This window comes from Monopterus albus, unplaced genomic scaffold (assembly GCF_001952655.1).
Source record: "Monopterus albus unplaced genomic scaffold, M_albus_1.0 scaffold174.1, whole genome shotgun sequence".
NCBI lineage: Eukaryota > Metazoa > Chordata > Actinopteri > Synbranchiformes > Synbranchidae > Monopterus > Monopterus albus.
This window is the reverse complement of record NW_018128054.1, coordinates 308,172-319,285: the sequence shown is the minus strand read 5'-3', so window position 1 is coordinate 319,285 and position 11,114 is coordinate 308,172. Positions and strand designations below refer to the sequence as shown.

The following is an 11,114-nucleotide window of genomic DNA, read 5'->3' as shown; positions in this document are numbered from 1 at the left end:
CATTAAAATCAGTTTCAAGGAACACTTGCAGTTGTCATGTGTCTTATTGTTATTAAACTCATCTGTGTAAGTTTGACCTACTTTGTGGCAAAGGCCCTTATTTTCTCAATCAGCTTCTTACTATGAGCTTTGATGTTAATTTAGAACTTTGCCAAAGTTAGAACAGTTTTGGTTATTTGAGATTTTTGTGCTTTGCTTCTTTTTTGTGCTCTTCTCACTGGGTTGTTCAGAAGAGGGTTAACGCCACTGAATTCTGACTTTAAACTCAATTTTTCTCAGAATTGACTTTAAAGCTGAATTTTAAAAACATTCAGAATTCTGAGTTTGAACTTTGTTTGTTGCTTATCTGGTTGTGATGAGATTTAAAAAGCTGTTTAATGCCTTTAAATGACAAAAACCATAATCCTACAGTACAGTGTTGGCATGTACTCATGGATTAAGAAGTTGATACACACCAAAAGCTTGTCACCACCAGATGGTGCTGTGTGTTTATTTTCCACAGTAGTCATATGACTTCTAACTGTGGTTTCAAAAGACACAAATCCTTTTGCATAATATGAAAATTACTGTACTACATCTCAAAGACTTTGTTGCAGGCCATGCCAAACGCATGCTGCCTTTCAGTTAATATAATACAGTTTCTCCCATCATCCGTCCTACAGCTCATGTAAACTCTGCTTTCTATAATGAAAGACTGTTATTCAACTCGATATATCAATCAAATTATATTGAGGCTTAAGAGGAGGACAAACTGCTAAATGTCTAAATCTTTTTTCTAGACACAAACTTGAATTTGGCTGCTCGGCCTCTAGGAGGCTGTGCTGTTCAAAGCTCACGTAGGGTGCTGCATCTCCACCTCCACAAATAACAATTTCCATGAAATGATATCACAGCATAAAGCCTACCTCCCACCTCCGCCTCTCTCGCGCTCTCCCTCCATATCACTACCTCCTCCGGAGCCATGCAGGGGCTGACAGCGAGGCCTGCACACACATACAAAGAGGCTCTGACGTCACTGAGTGCGTTGTAGCCCAGACAGGGGATTCTGAGATCGTAACACGCCAGGCCTGCGCTGATCAGCTGGGATGCTGCAAAAGAAGAAGCAATTCCAATTTCATGTGTCAGAGCTTTATCCAATACAACTTTAAAGATCAGTTACAGATTCAGACTAAAGGAAGACATGAAAGTTAAGCTGTTACACACCTGTGACAAACTGTGCTTGACTCTGGCTCATTTTACGATGAAACAAAAACGCTGAGTGCTGTCTAGACTGCTCTGGGTCAAGTTAAAAGATGTTCTGTTCTTTTTATCATGCATTAGTGAAAAAAATTCTCTGTGATGAGCGATTTCAGCTGTGACTCAGTGATTTACCTTCATCTAGCAACAGGACATGTAGGTGGCTGTGCTCACTACATTTAATGTTTATTATGGAGCTTGGATTGGTCATAGTTGACTGTAAAGCAGCCCACGAGACGTCAATATGTGGAGGTGGGGTCAAGTGTTACGGCACATCTTTCTCTCTGTCCTCTACTTTATGAAAGTCAGTCCCCTGTCAAAGGTCAAATCTTCTGATGTGCTTTAATTCGTTGGTTTTCAGTGATCACACAAAATGTATTCCTAAACTTAGAAGACTTTGGGTGTCCTGGTTTGATGGTGCAAGGGCAGAGTCTTTATAGTAGAAAGAAAAGAAGACGAGGCCAGTGTTGCTGCTTTTAAAACACGGCCGTCGCTTCAAAACATGTCATATCCCTACAAAAAGCACGTGCATGAAAGCTCTCAGGAGGTGCAGTGTATAGATGTGATAGCTGCAGTATTTTCAGTATGTCGACATAGCTGTGGGGCAGCCTGTTGATTTATTTACGAGACATTTCAAAATTAGGGTCATCCCTGGCTAGTGATGAGCAGGTTAGTTGAAAGCAAAGTGAGAGAAATACTACAAGTCTGGGGGGTGTACTTCAACAGAGAGAGATGAAGGAGAGGTGAGGACAGAGAGGAAGAGATACATCTACTACATATCAGGGCTCCCCTCCCTGCAGGTAGTAGCAGCTGAAACAAGAACTGTGTGTGTGTGTGTGTGTGTGTGCTCTCTTCAGTCCTCCGATTCCAAAACACTGTGCTCTCTGTGGGCCTGTGCTCTATATAATAGGCAAATATTTGATCTTATGCAGTCAAATTGAGGTTCAAACACAAGACGTCCTTGAGTCCTGATGTGACTGGTCATACCATGAGGTGTCTTCATCTGCCTCTTCATCACTCCATGCTTCGGCTTTATCGTCGTCATCATCCCTCAGAATAATTTCCTCTTCTCTCTCTTCCTTCTGTGGCTTTGTTCTTCTTCCTCTCTCCTGCATACTCTCTTCTTCTTTTCCATATCTCCTTCACCAACCGCTGTGACCTGCAGTCATCAAGATATGAAAGGAGCTCATGGTTAAAATACAGTACATGACACTGTAGGAGCCTGTATGTGGGTAATAGTCAAGTCAAATCAAATTTATTTCTAGGCACATTTAAAACAACAGGGGTTGACCAAAGTGCCGTACATCAATCAATAAATAATGACAAATACAAACAGGAGAAAAATCAAGTAACTCAACCAGGTAGGTTTTTAGATCACTTCAAATTTTCCACAGTTATTTCCAAGTTGGTGCTGCTGTTCCGCAGCTTGGGACCCATTACAGCAAAGGCACAATCTCCTCCAAGTTCAAGTCTAGACCTCGAAATGACCAGAAGCTTCTGGCCTGAGGACCTAAGAGCTCTACAGGAAGTGGTACAATAGAGCTAACCTGTTTAGTGCCTTATGAACAAGTAACAAAAGCTTAAAATCAATTCTGAATTAAACTGGAAACCAGCGAAAAGATTCAATTATGTGGGAGATGGTCGTATTTACGTGTTCCTGTAAGGAGCCTTGTGGCAGCGTTTTGAACAAGCTGCAAACATGACAATAAGGAGGAATTAGAGTAATCGAGCTGCGATGAAACTAATGCATGAATTACTTTTTCTGAGGTGAAAGAAACTAGATTTGACAACTGAGTTAACTTGTTTATCAAATTTAAATTCACTGTCCAATAGCACCCCCAAATTAATAAGTTACAACAAAACTACAAGATCAAGAAAGATTCAACACAGAGCGACATCTACAGTAGATTTCCAATCCCAGCCTGACAGTCAGTGATGAAGCTTGTGTGCAGACTGTGCTGTACTGTTTTAAGAGTAAGGAGCACACTCAGATGGCAATTTATTAAGTACACAAATCTAAAATAAGTCAGTCTAATCCAAAAGCACAGCAATAAACCCTCCGTCGTGGAGGTAATAATGTTTTGTTTATTCATTTTGGAGGCTGCAGTTTGTGCTGCTGTTAAACTGTACTGCATTACACAGAGAAGGCTTTTCTGTTATTTAGCAGAACTACACTGATATACATGGAGTGGACAAAATAACAGACGCAGCTCTCTGTGTAAAGCAGTACAGTTCAACAGCAGCACCAAACTAACATACAGCTGAATCAACACCTCTCAGGTAAACGGAGCATTAGCACCTTGATGTACTGCAGTCGGATTTACTGTGGGACTGCTGGATTAAACCGACTTCATCTTCATGTACCTAATAAACTGCCAAAAGTGTGTTTTACTTGCTAATCAAATACAAGCAATGGATTTCCTCATACTGTCTGAAAGTGCATTTGTAAGATTACAGTTCCAACAGTCCCTCAGAGTTATGGACTTAAAGGAACCAGTGTTACTGCCTCCACCTGCCAGACAAGCTGCAGCTTACAAGCGTGGCTGTCTGGACTTATCCAGAGAGAAACATGCCATCTTCTTGTAGAGATTATTTTTACAGTGGAGTACAGAGGACTTATGGAGAACTTTGTCACATTATCCTTGAACCCACATGGACATTTGTGCCAAAAGTAAATACTCTCAAGGTGTTCCTGAAACATCACATTCATGAGAATGGGACAAATGTAAGGTCACAAAGACTTTGACCATTGACCATCACAGTCTAGTCAGTTCATCTGGAGCTCCGTGATTACTAAAAATCGAAGCTCGGTACTTGGGCTTCTATTTCACGTCTTCTGATGAACATTGTTTATAGAACGACGTCCGTCTTTCTGTACATGCTGAACTGAAACTAAATGTTAGCAAAAGGTTACTGTTCACAGTAAAGGGGACGGCGGTGCAGTCAAAGATGCAGAAGAAGAAAAACTAACTGGAGCAGTGTTAAGAGTTTAGGTTACCTGGTGCATGTGAAAGGCGCTTGTTGGCGGTCATTGTTTTGACAGTGTGGTATGAATTACTGGCCAGATATGAATGTGTCTGTGTATGAATAAATACCTATGCAATGCATGAATGTATTAATTAGCCACCACTAGCAGCAGTGGGGGTGTGTGTGCGTAGTTCTTTACACACTCCTTGTGTGTGTCTGAGCGACATCACTGCCTAGCAGCATTACAGGGGGCAAGGCCACAAACAGCGGGGACATGTGGGTAATATTACCCACCCTCCTCGCTCCTTCATCCCCGTGGTCACCATTCTGTCAATGACGTAGACATGCTGCCGTTATGGAGATCCTTCCTCTTTTGCTCCGTCCCTTTTTTTTTTTGGCACTACTGTGTTTTGGCATACAAACATTAAGAGGATCATTATGAGTCACTCTCTTTTTCTCTTTTGAATGTTATGATTCAAGGGGCTGGCATTGGTTGTCTCTCTGAAAAGGCACTTCATGCTTTTAAGCACTCTGCCAATCATTTTACCTCTGCTTTATATCTTCTGCAATCTTGTATACATGTACACAAGAGAGCTGAGCAACTGCTGCTGGTTAGAAAACCCTGGCTGATATGGCAGTCTGCCTCATACATCACAGATTTAAAGCCATGTTTGTTCCACAATGCTATATGCAGTACAGTAGGCTATGCACTTTGAAGCAATGGTTTCTAACTTACCACTCAATGGCCTAATAAAATTAAATACATAAAATTAAAAACAGAGACCAACAGGTCTGAGACTGGGGACAAGAATGTAAACACAGAATGGCGTCTGAAGCAGCTGTTTTGTGTTCAAAAAGAATTAAGGAAAAAATGTCTGCAGACCTGTCTGGGGGTTGCACAAAGATGGCAGTATGGGTTGTCTGTCCTTCAAAGAGAACCTAGGGTAAAAATGGTAGTGTTTTAAGCCAGCAGTAAAACTACAAACTAGCTAACTAGCCCTAATAAACACAGCTGTGTCACAAGGAAGACTGTGAATAACAATATGTCTATAAAAATTATAACAGGGTTCATGAAAAGCTGTTGAACAAAGGTTGGTGGGGATGTGCTGAACTATACTGATGTATAGTGGTACTTTAGCTGTCACAGTTGAATAGTGTCTGTGTGAGTTACTGTGCACATCGTCGTTGGCTGCAGGCACATGTCTGTACTTTGTATATAATGATGTGACACCATTCAGAGTAAATTTCACACTTGTGGTACAGTGTCAGTGAAGATTCATCAGTTCTGTCAGTGGACACAATCACCTGACAATGGTCACAAAACAAGACGATCAAAAAAAAAAAAAAAATCCTGACACATTAAAACCACAGAATATACTGTGAAGCAGAAACTGCAAACTTGGGCTATGATTTTCCTGACGCATTAAAACCACAGAATATACTGTGAAGCAGAAACTGCAAACTTGGGCTATGATTTGGCTTCACCTTACATCAAACACAGTTTGCCTACAGACAAAGTATCTGAAGGTTGTCGCGTGGTGAACTAGGCCAGAATAATGAAGGCGCTGACTTACATGTGACTCACAATGCATCCGTCATTGCAGGGCAGCCTCTTCCTGCTCACATCTATTCTGCCTCACACACCCCTCTCATCACCTTTCCTGTCAACCTCTCCTGCCACGCTCTCCCTGTTTTCTCATCTCCCTGTCACCTCTCCTCATCTGCCATCACCTCCACCTCTTCAGGTTCAGTCCTCCTTGATGACCCACTGTGAGACCCCTAAAGGGATGCTGAGGAATATATTGACAGCTTCTCTTTGCACCAGAGTGTGGATACCCAAACCGAGCCCGACAGGAACGTTGGTATCTTAGGGTTCAGGCCGGGTTTGTACAGAAAATTTATTTGGGTCCAGGTCAAGTTTGGATAACATGTAAGCAAGCAAGTGCAAACTGCAGGTTTATCTCATGTTTTCCAAAAAGTGGTGAATTCAAATCTATTGTAAAACTGCCAATCAAGCAACGTCTGAGGGAAAGATCATCCACAGCAGCCGACCAACTGACAACTTGGATTTATGTTTGTTATTCAAAACACACTGATGCAGACAGACAGTTCTACAGTACAGTGTGTAAAGTATGAAGTTTGGTTACAGATCAGCAGCAGACTGTTTAAAAAATGGCATGCTGATTACTGAATATAATCAGGAAAACATTTTAAAGCTGCATTAACTAAGAATTTGCACAAATTCAGATAAATCAAGTAAAAAATTGTCAACGGTTTTCTCCCTGCTGTACTAACCCCACCCCACTCTGCTATCTTCAGGCCCTGTGTTTATTTCTTGCCCTCTGTGGCCAATGTTGGTATAATGTGCACCACACGTTTTCTACGTCCCAACTGATCCGAAGTTATAAGAAGTGTTTTTCAAACCAGCACGGCTCATTTCACAGACAGCCACAACCCAGGATGGGAGCAGACCTGCCTGTTAGACCCAAGAGGCCACAGGAAAAGTGCAACAAGGAATGAGGCAAAACCAGGGTCAACATCGGTTTGGCATGTCAGAGATGAAGAGCATTAAAAGCATCCAAAGGACTAAAGTTTGACGTGGATGGGGCTTTCTTCCTGCTAGATGCATAAGTACTATTATCAAGCCAACGTTAACCTTTCAATATTGTGCCCTCGTACTGAATTATTCTGTTGTAGTTTGGAGTCATTCCAACTGACTGCAACCTTAGTGCTTTGTTGTCCAATTAACAGAAACAAGCACATTTTCCTGGATTAGAAAATAAGTAATTTAACGCATTTTCCTCCGTTTTGGCCCACTTTAGTATGTTGGACATAACACAGCAGTCCATGTAACGTTTTAATGAGAAGTTGTTAAAATTCTGACTCTCACTTAATGGTCGAAACTTAGAGGAAGAAGTTATTTAATACAGCTTTAACATGTTTTACAATTACACCACTCACAAGTGTTTAATATGACCCATGTGAGAAATGAAATGTGAAGGTGGTCTATGTTCTTCCGCAAAATCTATTTCATGAGTCACAGTTACGAGACATCTCATTTAAATGCAAATGTGTTCATTAACAAGAACAACTAATATATTGTTTGTCCTTGAATGTGACCTTTACTATGAACCCTTTCATAACGGCACCTTTTGTAGCGACATTTTTGTTGTTTAAAATGCAGATGAGGTGCTACAGTGTTGGTAATAACATGGTGCCAGGTAACTTGTTGATTCTGGTTTGCAGAACTGTCCTTTGTGTTTCATCATTCAGTGGTGCATTTGTTCAATCAGAAGGGTTCATGTCGCAATGTAAGTGAAGGAGATCACAGCCAATCATCTCTCTGCAAGTCATGTGTGTCCCCAGAAAATGTATCTATGTCCTTGCCTGACAACAGGAAGATCAAACCTGAGGACTGGTGTTGCAAGGTTAGTTGCAATGATGTCAAGGTAACACAGGCATAAAAAGATAAGTGAACTTAGAAATAGTGTAGAGAACCTAATATAATGTATTTCACAATGTCCGTTTTCATCATAGAAAGGCTGTTATCACATTGCAAATGTGACAGTGTCTTGTGCAGCTTAGATGTTTTTCTTTTTGTAAGCACCAGAGTTCCTCCAATGGAGCCATGGGTTTCATAGACATGGGAATGTGGTATTCATAGGAATGTGTGTTTAGGAGTCAGAAGGCCTTGGAGCTGTACCCTGATTAATGCGGGTCATATACACCACCTGCGAATACACAATACTGGGGGTCCACATCACCACATGATGTTATTTAGGACTTATCTTGTGATAAAGCACAGTATCAAACCCAAACATATCTCTGGATTCAGTCCTCACAGCTGCTTCAGTATCACAGACATTTCTCCATTTTAACTTGTTTATATTTCTAGCACCCTCCTTTATATTACGGTCTGCCTTTACGCTACAGGCAGAGACGCTGCTCTACAGCTACAGTGGGGCAAATAAGTATTTGATACAACAGAAAAATGGAACTAAATATTTGGTACCAAAACCTTTGTTTACAGTTACAGAGGTCAGACATTTCCTGTAGTTCTTGACCAGGTTTGCACACACTGCAGCAGGGATTTTGGCCCACTCCTCCATACAGGTCTTCTCCAGATCTTTCAGGTTTTGGGGCTGTCGCTGGGCAACACGGAGTTTCAGCTTCCTCCATAGATTTTCTATTGGGTTCAGGTCTGGAGACTGGCTAAGCCACTCCAGGACCTTGAAATGCTTCTTACGGAGCCACTCCTTAGTTGCCCTGGCTGTGTGTTTGGGGTCATTGTCATGCTGGAAGACCCAGCCACGACCCATCTTCAATGCTCTTACTGAGGGAAGGAGGTTGTTGTCCAAAATCGCGCGATACATGGCCCCATCCATCCTCTCCTTAATACGGTGCAGTCGTCCTGTCACCTTTGCAGAAAAGCACCCCAAAGCATGAAGTTTCCACCCCCATGCTTCATGGATGGGATGGTGTTCTTAAGATTGTACTCATCCTTCTTCCTCCTCCAAACACGGCGAGTGGAGTTTATACCAAAAAGTTCTATTTTGGTCTCATCTGACCATATGACCTTCTCCCATGCCTCCTCTGGATCATCCAGATGGTCTGTGGCAAACTTCAGATGGGCCTGGACATGCGCTGGCTTGAGCAGAGGGACTCTGCGTGCGCTGCAGGATTTTAAGCCATGACGGTGTAGTGTGTTACTAATGGTAACCGTTGAGACTGCGGTCCCAGCTCTCTTCAGGTCATTGACCAGGTCCTCCCGTGTAGTTCTAGGCTGATCCCTCACCTTTCTCAGGATCATTACTATGCCACAAGGCGAGATCTTGCATGGAGCCCCAGTCAGAGGGAAATTGACAGTCATCTTGCATTTCTTCCATTTTCTCATAATTGCGCCAACAGTTGTTGCCTTCTCACCAAGCTGTTTGCCTATTGTTCTGTAGCCCATCCCAGCCTTGTGCAGGTCTACAATTTTGTCCCTAATGTCCTTAGCTCTTTGGTCTTGCCCATAGTAGAGAAGCTGAAGTCTGATAGATTGAGTGTGTGGACAGGTGTCTATTATAAAAGGTAACGAGTTCAAACAGGTGCAATTAATACAGGCAATGAGTGAAAGATAGGAGGGCTTCTTAAAGACAAACTAACAGGTCTGTGAGAGCCAGAATTCTTGCTGGTTGGTAGATGATCAAATACTTATTTCACGCAATAAAATGGAAATAAATTATTTAAAAATCTAACAATGTGATTTTTCTGGATTGTTTTTTTACATTCTGTCTCTCACAGTTGAGGTGTACCTACGATGAAAATTACAGATCTGTCCATTCTTTGTAAGTGGGAAAACTTGGAAAATCAGCAGTGTATCAAATACTTATTTTCCCCACTGTACATCTGCATGAACTCCGAAAAGGCTGAGAAACCCAGATTATACACTTTGTCTCAGTACAAACCAAAAACAAAGCAAGAGAAAACCCGCATTTTAATATATCCTCTATAGAGTTAAAGAGGATCATTATATCTGCCTGAAACATAGAACATTGCTGGCAACACATTTTAAAGGAAATTAAAAAGGATCATATTTAATCTAATACGCAATTCTGTACACAACGTTGATGATGTGAGACTAGAAAAACAATGTCAGGTTTTCATAAATAACACAGAAATGTATATTTACACTGCTCAGACACACACGTACACAAACGCCTCACACATGCACAAATAAATGCTCTGCTGTTGTGCACCATGATGTGATTACTGAGCATCTTTCGGTGCCGCGGCAGGCTCATGGTGAGACACAGGCATAATGCTCTGACAGGAAGACAGACAGAGAGAAAGACAAGCCGACAGATGGGAGCAGAGAGACCGAGTAAAAAAATTCTCTTACTATAAGCACACCACGTCTTTGGTGCTGCAACCATTGGTCATTTTCACTTAGCAGTACAACCAGCAAAGCTGAGAATGCAAGCACCAATGTAGATCATAACACACGTAAATGTCGGCACTGTTACACAGGAGCTTTTAAAATGAAAACATTCATTTTCTATGTACTTTTTAAAGTAAGACTACACAGAGTAATTTGTTAAACTTAAGGGAATAATTTGATCTTTAGGGAAATATGCTTTCTTGCTGAAAATTAGATAAGAAGATTGATACCACCGTCATGTCTATCCAATAAAATAAGAAGACCACCAGCAGCCGACCAACTGGACTTGGCACAAAGACCAGGGAAACAGCCCGGCTGTGTCCAAAGTTAAAATCCACTTACAGTGCCAAAACCTCTAAAGAACATGTATATCTTATTTAATTTGTACCAAAACTATATTAAAAAAAATGACAATTCATTGTTTTGCCAGGTGTTGCTTGCCAGACTATATCTCAATCAGGACCTGTCAGCTCAGCTAGGACACAGCCAGGCCAGTGGTTTCTTTGTTTCCAATAGTTATACTAAGCTAAGCTAACCGTGACTGGCTTTGGCTTCTTATGAACTGTACAGGCATGACAGGGACATCACCACCGAGCAACAGTATTTTTATGTATTCAACTGCCCCATGTTGACGGCTCCTGATGGTCGTCTTTGCCCAGTCATACTCTCCCTCTAATGCGTTTACATCCTCTGTCTCCTGAGAGAGTTTCTCTGTTTTTGCTGCAAGTGAGCTGAGAAAACTGTCAAAGATGTGTTCCCATGACAACCTCCATCCAGCATTAGCAACATGGGGTGTTAGGGAATATCCAGTGTGTGTGTGTGTGTATACACAAGAGAAAAATAGTTGATGTAGGTGGAAGCAATTTCAAGTAAAGTAAAGAAACTTAAATGTGAAGAACGAGTGCGGGTGAAAGGTCACTGTTGATATGGCCAACGTAGAGATGTCACAACCAGTTAGCAAACGGAAATGAAAATGTTCACGCACAGA

At 41.6% G+C, this 11,114-nt stretch overlaps 1 long non-coding RNA gene across 3 annotated transcripts in view; it reads right to left on the bottom strand.

The window, feature by feature from the left end:
• LOC109969457 (uncharacterized) overlaps positions 1-11,114 on the bottom strand; it is a 29,660-nt gene that overhangs the window by 2,132 nt on the left and 16,414 nt on the right. For all 3 annotated transcript variants that reach the window (XR_002276270.1, XR_002276271.1, XR_002276269.1), the window contains exons 2-3: positions 2,224-2,395; positions 906-1,088 (exon numbers count right to left, since the gene is read on the bottom strand). This is a non-coding gene — a long non-coding RNA (uncharacterized LOC109969457). The remainder of the gene's footprint in view (positions 1-905; positions 1,089-2,223; positions 2,396-11,114) is intronic.